Below are 10,240 nucleotides of genomic sequence, written 5' to 3'. Positions count from 1 at the left end.
GCCTAATAATTTCTGAACATTAGGATGACAAGTGACACAGTATCTTTAATAGATTTTTATGGGTCTTGTTATATTAAATAGACCCAATATTGGTGCGTCCAACTTTCAGAGGAAACTATGAGACTATAGAATACATCAAATCTACTAATATATGTCTTTCTGCAAAGTTTTGCTTTTAAAGCAATCAGGTCTACAAGGAAAACTTATTTGGGAATAAAGTCTGTGTTAGTGTTTGGAGCTGCTGAGGGGGGGAGACTTTTTTTCTAAGGAAAACGTGTCACCGTCCTGCTGTATTATCTATGTTCTTCAGCATTGCTCTGCAACTCATCCGCTCTTGGCTGTGTGCTTTTGTAAGTGATTTCTTGGTCAAGAGAAGGGGAAGAAATAGAGGGAAACCTTCTAAAATGTTGACTTCTTTCTCATCTCTGACTTAGTCTGTTGGTCATTTATTTTCCTAATTTCATCTTCTAGGGAAATGTGAGCAGAAATTTGTACCACTGCTGAATTACAAATTAATTTTTAAAAATGTTATATTAGTTTTAATTTGTAAGTGATTTAGTAAAAAAGAAAATTCAAAATACTTGGCATTTTACTTATATTATTAACAAAGATTTGATTATGTTAGTATGTGGTAAATAATACATTTACTGAATGTTAATATGTATGAATTGCATTTGTTTTTCTTGTTCTGATCACATATGCACTGCAGACTTTTCAGAACTGGTGCAGTGACCCTCCTGTCTTCCCATCCCCACGCCCTCCAGGTTCATCACTCAGACTAACAGCTTATATCCTCTAGTATTTTGTTCTTATATCTAAGTAATATCCCTCCTGATATAATGAATATATTCTGTTCTGTTTTCACTTAGATTTCTAAGGCTTTACTATTAGAGAATAACACTCCTACATTTCTTAACATTTTGAAAATTCTATATTTAAATCAGTGGGTGATTTGAGGAAAGCTGTGTTTTGGGAGAGAAAGGTTGCTTTGCATTTTGTTTTCTTTTATATATTTTTTTATCCTCAACACTATACTTCTGACCAATTGGACACACTCATGCTTATGTTGTATAAAGTAAATTCAAATTAATCTTACAAGAATTGCATCTTTATTCCTTTAAAGAATCAGTATTACTTGAATAAACATATTAAATAGAAAAGGCAGAGAACAAAAATGCATTTGGCATGATGTCATTATTCTAAATAATATCTACATAGAGAGATTTGAAAGGATCTATACCAAGGTACTAGTGGGACTGTGAATGGTTTAAAGAGATTCCCCTTTATCCGTATTTACTAATTTTTCTACGGTAAATTGTAGTTGATTTTATAGTTAGAAGTGCAAAGTTTTTTCTTTACATTAAATTAAAAAAATCAATGTTGGGGAATTGAGCACAGAAAGCTAGTCACACTGGGTCTTGGCAGATGGAGGTACGCTCCATCCTTTACTCCATGGTTGGGTCAGGAGCCCTGCTCTTGTCTTGGTACTGGATGTGGAGAGGATGCTTATGATTCAGAATCCATGAGTAGGTACCCTGCACCCTGCAAAGGACCCCTGGGGTCGTTGCTAAGGCAACCTTCTCATCCATCCTGCAGATGAAGTCACTCGTCCAAGTTCACATGGCTGCATGGCTGACGACGGTTTGGAGAGGTCTTATTTCAGAGGTCACATACTTGTGAAATGTTTGCTCTCGGGTCAGGCCTGCAGGCTTACACAATAGTCAAAAAATTTGGAATTAGTGTAGGCATTTAGCAATCAGGAGTATTCACATAAAAATCAGATATCTAGGTTGTCTTGAAATAACTTTGAAAAGCCACACTTAGTGTTTTTTTTTCATAAGTTGACTGATGAATTTGAATAATAATTGCCCATTTTCTGGGGGCCGCACACTTTTTATTCTCCATTGGCCTCATAGAAACCACCTGGCCCTGTAGACCCACGAGTTACAACTTCTGTGTACTGGTCAAAAACAGTGACACTGTGAGGGTGTGACTGCTCATGGATAATAACTAGGATTGCCAAACAACATTTCTCAGAACGCCTCAGGTTTTCTTGTAACTTCTGCCATTTGGGAATCACCACTGGGGAGTGAAAAAAAGTAAATAGACCCAAACCACAGCTTGAATCAAACTAAGTTAGAAAACACAGCTTAAGAGTGTGGGTTTGTTAACTCAGTGACACGTGGTAGGGAAGAGAAAGCATTGGAGGTGATGATGTGACCCACTGGATGTTCCTGACACTGAAGACCGATTTTCAGGGAGCAGGAAAATGTGACATTGCCTTCTGAGGGTCTCATTTCCTGGAATCATCACTCTCTCATTTATATTAACCCACACTGTTATTAATAAATGAACTACATCTCTGAAAGTACCCTGAAGCAAAGCACATGATGTGAAAAGTGCATAGATACATCTTGGCTTTTTCGTTCAAAGACAATGTTTTAGTTGTAATGTTACTATCCCTCTGAAAGCAAATTATCAAGCTTTGTTAGAGAAACCTATTCATGTTCATCTCAGTGAACCTTTTCAAGATGGAAGTGGATCCAACACAGACGTCAGCACCATAATTAAGGGTGAATGGCAGACACTTTATTCTGAGAGGGAAGAGAGCCGTATATATTTAAATGGCATGTTACATAAGGTATGCGTTTTTTCCATGCTCTATAATACTGACCCTTATACCTTGAGGACATTAAAGATCTGGATTTGTTTTGAGGTTTCATTATCCATTGTCACACAGGTTAACACTTTTACATGTGCTGTGTTTAAAGATTCTGAAGTGTTTTTGCTCATTTAATATTTTTCTGGAATAACTTTCATATCTTGGCTCTGAATGACAAAATACCTCACTTACGGTAGATTCATCATTATAGCTGCATTGTTTGACCCGAACTCGATGATAACCAGTTTTATTTGCAGGAAAGCATTCATCTAAGCAGAAGCATTCAGAACATGTGTGTAGAATCATCCTTCCCAGCACACATCTATCTCATTAATTTCGCTCCTCAACATCTCGCCGAGCTTCCTCTGGGACACTGTCCTTGTGAATCTGAGTAGGAGAGTCCTCTTCAGCCTGTGTGACTGTTTGCACAGCCCGTTGATCAATTTTGTTTGGATTTTTAAAAGTTGTCATGGCTATTTAACCGAAAGGCAACACTTGAGGCACATTTTTTAGACATTTTTTTTCTGGATTTATTGAAAATTTAATAATTAGGACATGAACTGATTCCTAAATGGTCTTGACCTAAAAACATACAGTTTAAAAAAGAACCACAATGCTTAGCTGTGGCTTTGGCCAGCGTTTATGCCTCGCGTGTCACTCGTGAATACTTTCAAATAAAAAATGTGCAGAGCTGCATTTATTTTTTGGCCCCATAGACAGTATAAAAGCTGTTTCCATGCTTCTTCTAAGCCAGTTCTGTAAAAGATGTAATGCTACTTAAATTTTAAACAAGTCAAGAGCCTTCAACAGGGCTGTGTTATGTTATCACATCTGGTCATTCTTTGCATTGAAAGGATTGTTCTCAATGTTCTGCAATGTTTCCTACTTAGACATCCAAAACGTCAGTACCAGAATAGAGCCCTAACAGGTCACTGGAGGGAAGAGAATACAGAGGGGAACGAGTACTATCGAAATGCACTTTACTCTCTAAAGCTGCTTTTTAGCGTTTCAGGTTCATGAATTCCTCTAAGAATCCAATAAAAGCTGTTGAGCCCTCTCCAGAGAACCCTTTGCAAAATTTAAATATTCAGCAAGGCTCAGCACAGCTCTACGCTCATAGATCCCAGTAATTCCGCTGCTGGGATTATACCCTAAGAACACTGAAACACCAATCCAAAAGAATCTGTGCACCCCAATGTTCATAGCAGCACAATTTACAATAGCCAAGTACTGGAAGCAACCGAAGTGCCCATCAGCAAACAAGTGGATCCAAAAACTATGGTATATTTACACAATGGAATTCTACGCAGCAGAGAGAAAGAAGGAGCTTATACCCTTTGCAACAGCATGGATGAAACTGGAGAGCATTATGCTAAGTGAAATAAGCCAGGCGGTGAGGGACAAATACCATATGATCTCACCTTTAACTGGAACATAGGCAATAGAAGAAAAAAGCAAACAAAATATAACCAGAGACACTGAAGTTAAGAACAATCTAACAATAGCCAGGGCGGGGGTGGGGGGTGGGGGCGGGGACAGTGGGTAGAGGGGATTACAGGAACTACTATAAAGGACACATGGACAAAACCAAGGGGGAGGGTGGAAAGGGGGGAGGGAGTTGGGTTCACCTGGGGTGGGATGGAGGGATGGGGAGAAAAGGCATACAACTGTAATTGAATAACAATAAAAAAAAAAATCCCCTAAAAAAAAAAAAAAAAGAAACCCTGCAACAAATGGATATGTTTTATATACAATATAGAATATGCAGGTATGCACATATATGCTATAGAATATAAATCTAGTTTAAAAAAACTTGAAAATCTTGGTTGTTTCTGTCTAAGGAGATGTTGGAGCCCATGGGATGCAGGTAGATGTACTAACTTTTAGGAATCAATATTTTAATAAAGTAAAAGCTATGTTAAAGACAAAAAATAAGAATAAAAACAAATATTGACATAAAGGTAGTTTAATGACAGCTGATGAGAACATCTTACCCTAATCCCTTTAATTTTCCTCATCCCTCGTCTTTTATTTCAAATGTTCACAAGATGCCAATATTCTACATAAATTTGCAAAAAATAAATGTTGTATGTTTTATGTAGTCATTAACATTCAGTTTAAAATGTTTCTAATTGTCCTTATAATTTCTTCTGTAAGCATAAAAGAAGTTTAGAAGCCTGTTGTGTAATTTCAAAATTACTTAGAAATGTGTTATACAGAGTATGTTTAGAATTTTCAGATATTTGGGAGTTTTACTTGTCTTTTGTTATTGCTTTCTTTTTAATCCCATTTTCCTGTTGGAAACCTTACTGTGTATGATTTCAGTCCTTCGGGATGGACTGCCATGTGGTTTTTATACGACCTGCCTTGGTGAATGTTTCAGGTGCACTTGAAAGCCTGTGCTCTCTGCCGTTGTTGGTTATAGTGTTCTGTAAATGTCAGGTCGAGTTGGCTGATACATACTTACTGATTTTTGTCTATTCGTTCTGTCAGGTATCAAGACTGGGGTGTCAACACCTCCATATATAATTGTTGTACTGGGTTAAATGGCATTTCCCCAGTTCATGTCTATCCAGAATCTGTAAATGTTACCTAATTTAAAAATAGTGTCTTAGCAGGTGTAATCAAGTGTAAGACAAGGTTGTCCTGGATAAGGGTGGGTCTAATCCAAACACTGATGTCCTTATAAGAGTGAAGACATTTGGACAGAGACACAAAGGGAAGATGGCCATGTGAAGATGGAAGCAGAGATTGGAATTATGAAGTCACAAGCCAAGAAATGGCAAAGATAGCTGGCGATCACCAGGCGCTTGAAGTGGCAAGGAAGATTCTTCCCCAGGTCTTCTGACCTTGATTCTGACCCAGGCCTTGCCAACACGGTGATTTCAAACTCCTAGCCTTCAGAACTGTAGTAAGAAAAAAAAATGGCTCTGGAAAGTTTTAAAGTTTTTAAAAAGCAAACATGCTCTCCATGTTGTTGTTAAATCAAGAAACAGTCAGGTGCTTTATCTAGCATAATATTACTAATGTAGGCATGTAAGTATGTATGTATGTATGTATGTATGGGATTATATTATAAAGACTTTCAACAAGATAGTAAATATTTGCTACACTTTCAATTATACAAAACTAGGAACACCAAGATGAAAACTCTCACCCAAATCTTGGCTTAGATCATTATTTATCAATCATAGAATGACTCTGTGCCAAGTTCTGGGCTGTGTGGTGTACCTCTTGAGCATCAGATAGAATAGAAGCAGACCTCTTCTCAAGAAGCTCCCAGCTTTGTGCAGGAAAGCCCTGTAACCAGTGACGTATAGGCGATCAGTACTGTTGTTATGCAGACAAGTGCGATGGTTTGGAAATACTTCCCAATTAATGTTTCTTTATTGGCTAGCTAAATTTCTGTCCCTGCTTAATGGATCCAGGAAAGAAGCTGGCTAAAGTTACTGGGAATGCGGGTAAAGTCAGATTGCGGCAAGAAGGGGGAAACCAGCCCCTTCCATCCCTTGGAGGGTAACAGAAGGAGGAGAGGATAAAGGAAACAAGGGGATCCCATCCTTTCTCGTGGGGTCGGGCGTCTCTTTTGCTTGGTAAAGAGCTCATAACAAGAGGGATGTGCAAGTTGCGGGCTTTGAAACAGGAAGAGGTGCTCTTAGGGACTGCAGTGGGCCTCACCGGGGTGGGGCAGGAGTGCAGAAGCGGGGAGCCCCCATTGAGCCCTGATTTAGAGGATAGGCCAGTGGTGCCTTGGCACAGGGGTCCTGAGACAGCACAAAGCACCTGGCACAGATTTGGAATAGCCTCTATTTCCAGCCAAAGCCAGGCCCTAACCCAGGAACTCGGGGTGTGCCCCTGTGAAAATGGTGCCCTCTGTAGGAGAAGAGGAGAGAGGTAGAACTTGAAGAGAGATGTTGCCTGAAAGAGAGGAAATAAAAACAACTCCTATTTTGTTTGTCAGTTTTTTTTGCTCATTAGATTTCACATGTATAGAATTGTACACCTGAAACCTGTAAAACTTTTTAAAACTGATATCACCCCAATAAATTTAAAAAAGCAAGAACTTCTGAATGCTTGTGCAAAAGAAACTGCTTTTAAGGGAGGGAAGGAAAAGCGGTGAATTGTCAAAGCCACAACCCTATCCTTCCTCCCTGCACCTCACTCACCTGGGAGAGTGTATTAGGAGAAATGGAGCCAATTCATCCTCACATGAGACCTATAGAGGCCACATTTTCTTTTCGCTTGTTCTGAAATCAGCTGGGAGGATAAAGACAACTGAGGAGCTTGTCTTACATGTTTTCATCTTTTCCCCATTTGTCCCTGTAAGCAAGGTCAAGCATTTGCATAAACAAAATACAATATATCTAGGAGTAAAGTGCCCCTAAAATTAAGGTTTCTAACTGCTTTTCCTAAGGTTGTATTAAAAAAGGTACACTCAACTTCTTGATGTTTTGCATTTTATTATTCTAATCATACATCTCTGTTTCATAAAGGTCTAAACATCACTTCTCCCTGCCCTTACTGCCTCTTTTGATGATTTGATGGTTCTCATTAAAATAAAGCAAAAAAGTATAACTGATTGTTAGTGTAGTTGGTGACTATTAGGGGAAAAGTCAGCAAGGGAAAATTCTAGAGCACTGGCTTTGCTTAGGCAGAATTGGGGCTGGCTTCCTCCACAGGGCATCAGCTAAGCAGGACCCCACAATAAGCAGGATAAAGGAAGAAAATACATAATAGGGAATTAGAAGTCTAACAAGAAGCTGTTTTAATTTCACCATACTGCAACTTTTGTATTGCTTGAAAGATAAAACCATATTCAGAGTTTAACCTTATTTTTATTTTAAATTATTTATAAAAGACATTATATATATATATTTGGAGCTTACGTCCTTTAAAAGTATACCTGGCCCAGTGCTGAACAGCATATTTTAAAAAATAGTAACAATAAGAAAAGGCTAATTTCCCACCTGATTTTAAAAGGATATCCTTGGTTTTTTATTATGTAAAATAAGAATAAAGACATGAAATTTTGGCTGACCTTTGAGAAGGTGATATGTGAAGGGCAGGAAAGAACCAGAACTCCCTCTACTGTAGGCTTCTACATTAGTCCTTCTTTTCTTCTTGTGAAGGGCTATTAAAACTACCTAAGGAGAGGTAGTTGAGCTTCCTAAGAGGACTATGCCTTGGGTATGAGTGTTTGTTTGGGAAGAGTGTGTGTGTGTGTGTGTGTGTGTGTGTGTGCATGCATGCTGGGCAAGGAAGAGGAAGACGAGATCCACCCCCCAAGAATGAGGTGGCCCAGGTCTCAGGGAATAAATGAGGCATGAGCCACATAACTTTTGGGTAATGAAGCAGGACTGTGAAGAACCAGTAGGCCTCTGAGACCTCCAATGCAACCAAAGGTACGGAATCATCAAAACGGATAACAGTAGGTTCCACATGTGGTAATGTGACCAGGGAGTTGGCAATGCACTTTTCTTTTCTTTCAGAAGACCAGTTATTATTTCTCCACAAAACAGGGTCAGCGAACAATGTGTCTCAAGTAACTCTCCTTTAAAAAATTATAGATAGGTATTTAAGATATATATGGAAGATAAGAATCTTTTCCTCTCTATCTTTCACTGAATCTCTAAATATTCTTTTTCACCTGAGTACATATGACTTTCCAGTGCCTAGGAGAGTGCTTTTCTCAGGGTACCACTCAATCAATTCTATATCAACCCTCGGAGACATCTGAAAATCATCCATGAACTTTTGCTGCTCTCTTTTTTAAGGTGACACTGTTACATTTAAAATGTACAAAGGTATTTCAAAAAAGCCAGCAGGTTAGTAGATGATAAAGCTAAGATAACATGTAAGTGCTCCCTGTGCTGAACCACAGAGCAGGCGCTCCCCATACATCATGTCACAGATTCTCACCAGTCTGAAAACTGCAAGTATCCGGTCTGTCCATGAGTCAGGCTCTGTGGTAACAAGTGCTGTGTAATGGATTTTTCATAATAACCTTACGAAATAGAAACTACTATCGATTCTACTTTAAACTAACATTTTAAGCTTAGAAAAGTTAAGTAGTGAGCTTAAAGTCACACTGCTAGTAAGTGGTGGCACTGGGATTTGAGCAGGCAGTCAGTCTGGTCTCAACTGCTCTTATTCTTCCCTTTTTAAACAGAAATTAGTTGAAGTTTTTTTTCAGTTACAGTTGATGTACAATATTATATTAGTTTCAGCTGCACAATATAGTGATTAAACATTTAAATAACTTATAGGGTGATCACCTTGACAAATCTAGTACCCATCTGACACCAGGTTTTTGAAAGGCGAGTCAAATCATGTAACGCTTCTAATCGATACCCTCTAGTGACTTCCCATTTCAGTCACAGAAAATTCTAAAGTCCCTATTCTCACATACAAGGCCCCTGATGTTCCAGTGTCCCTGTTACTCTGACATTACCTCCTACCACTCGCCAGCTCTCCACCAGCTATAGCTGTCTCTCTGCTGGTCCTTCAACACTCCAGGCAAAGGGGACAGGGCCTTTGCACTTGCTGTTTTCTCTGCTGGGATACTCCCCCCGCCCCCAGATATACACATGGTTCAGTCTCTCACCTTCTTAGGTGCATTCAGTCATCACATTTGGGGATTCTGATGATCCTATTCCAAGGTGCCACATTTCCTCCTACTCCAAGTTCAACACTTCTTATTCTTCCCTTATCATTTATATATTTTTGATATCTATGCATATTTTAAAACATCCATTTGTTGATGGTCATCTCCCCTCCCTAAATTATAAGCTTCACAGAAAGTAGCTATTTTAATTTTTGTTATTTTAAAATGCAGCACTAGCATTTAGAACAGAAACTAGCACAGTAACGGGTGCTCAGTTAGTATTGGAACAAATGACAAGAGCTTAACAAGAAACTCACCCAAGCTCACACATTTAGTAATAGGCAAAGTGAGGCTGCATTACAAATCCAGTGTTGAGTTTATCCACATATCAAATGCATAAAGTATCTTCCCGGGCTGTTCTTCTAAGTCCGTTGTCTTTAATTATAACAGGTCGGGTGAACGTGAATAAACAAACCAAACAGGAAAAAGGCAGCATTTGTTACTGTCTCTTAAAGTGGGATACTTTAAAGTGAGATCAAATCAGAGGCCAGGTCAGGGAAAGGGGACACTGGTCTTTAACAGAAAGGGAGTTGACAAGTGATGAAGTAAGGAATGTGCTGATGTTTCTGGGCTGCATGAGGGGCAAAGTGTGGGAAGGTCCTGCATGAAGTTGGTGTTGGGTTAATTAATTAGGGTGGGATGCCTGCACATTAAGGGGAGGAAGGAACCGAAGGGATTGACTTGGAGTGGACTGGAGTCTCAAGTAGCAGGCACAAAGGATCCTGCAGGCACAGGAAGGATGGGAGAAGTGCTGGGTACAGCTCAATTTGGCGAGTGGCCAAAGAAACATGTCAGATATTAGTAAAAACAGGCCACAGCTGCTGCTCTTTACAAGCTACATGGCGGGCCTTTCCTTAGCCGCCCCCCTGCCACCCTCCAGCTTATGTCCTGTAAGAGACATTTTCCTCCTAAGA

The 10,240-nt window shown here is 39.3% G+C and overlaps 1 long non-coding RNA gene across 1 annotated transcript; it reads right to left on the bottom strand.

Moving 5' to 3' along the window:
* Positions 1–392: 392 nt before the first annotated feature.
* LOC123478894 (uncharacterized) lies at positions 393–9,727 on the bottom strand. Its single transcript, XR_006654299.2, has 3 exons — positions 9,584–9,727; positions 6,829–6,982; positions 393–1,709 (listed from the first exon to the last, which is right to left on the bottom strand). It is a non-coding gene; the product is annotated as an uncharacterized lncRNA (long non-coding RNA).
* Positions 9,728–10,240: the final 513 nt, after the last annotated feature.

The sequence above is a fragment of the Desmodus rotundus genome, chromosome 11, assembly GCF_022682495.2.
Source record: "Desmodus rotundus isolate HL8 chromosome 11, HLdesRot8A.1, whole genome shotgun sequence".
Lineage (NCBI taxonomy): Eukaryota > Metazoa > Chordata > Mammalia > Chiroptera > Phyllostomidae > Desmodus > Desmodus rotundus.
The sequence above is the reverse complement of the archived record's forward strand: the minus strand, read 5'-3'. Positions and strand labels throughout refer to the sequence as shown.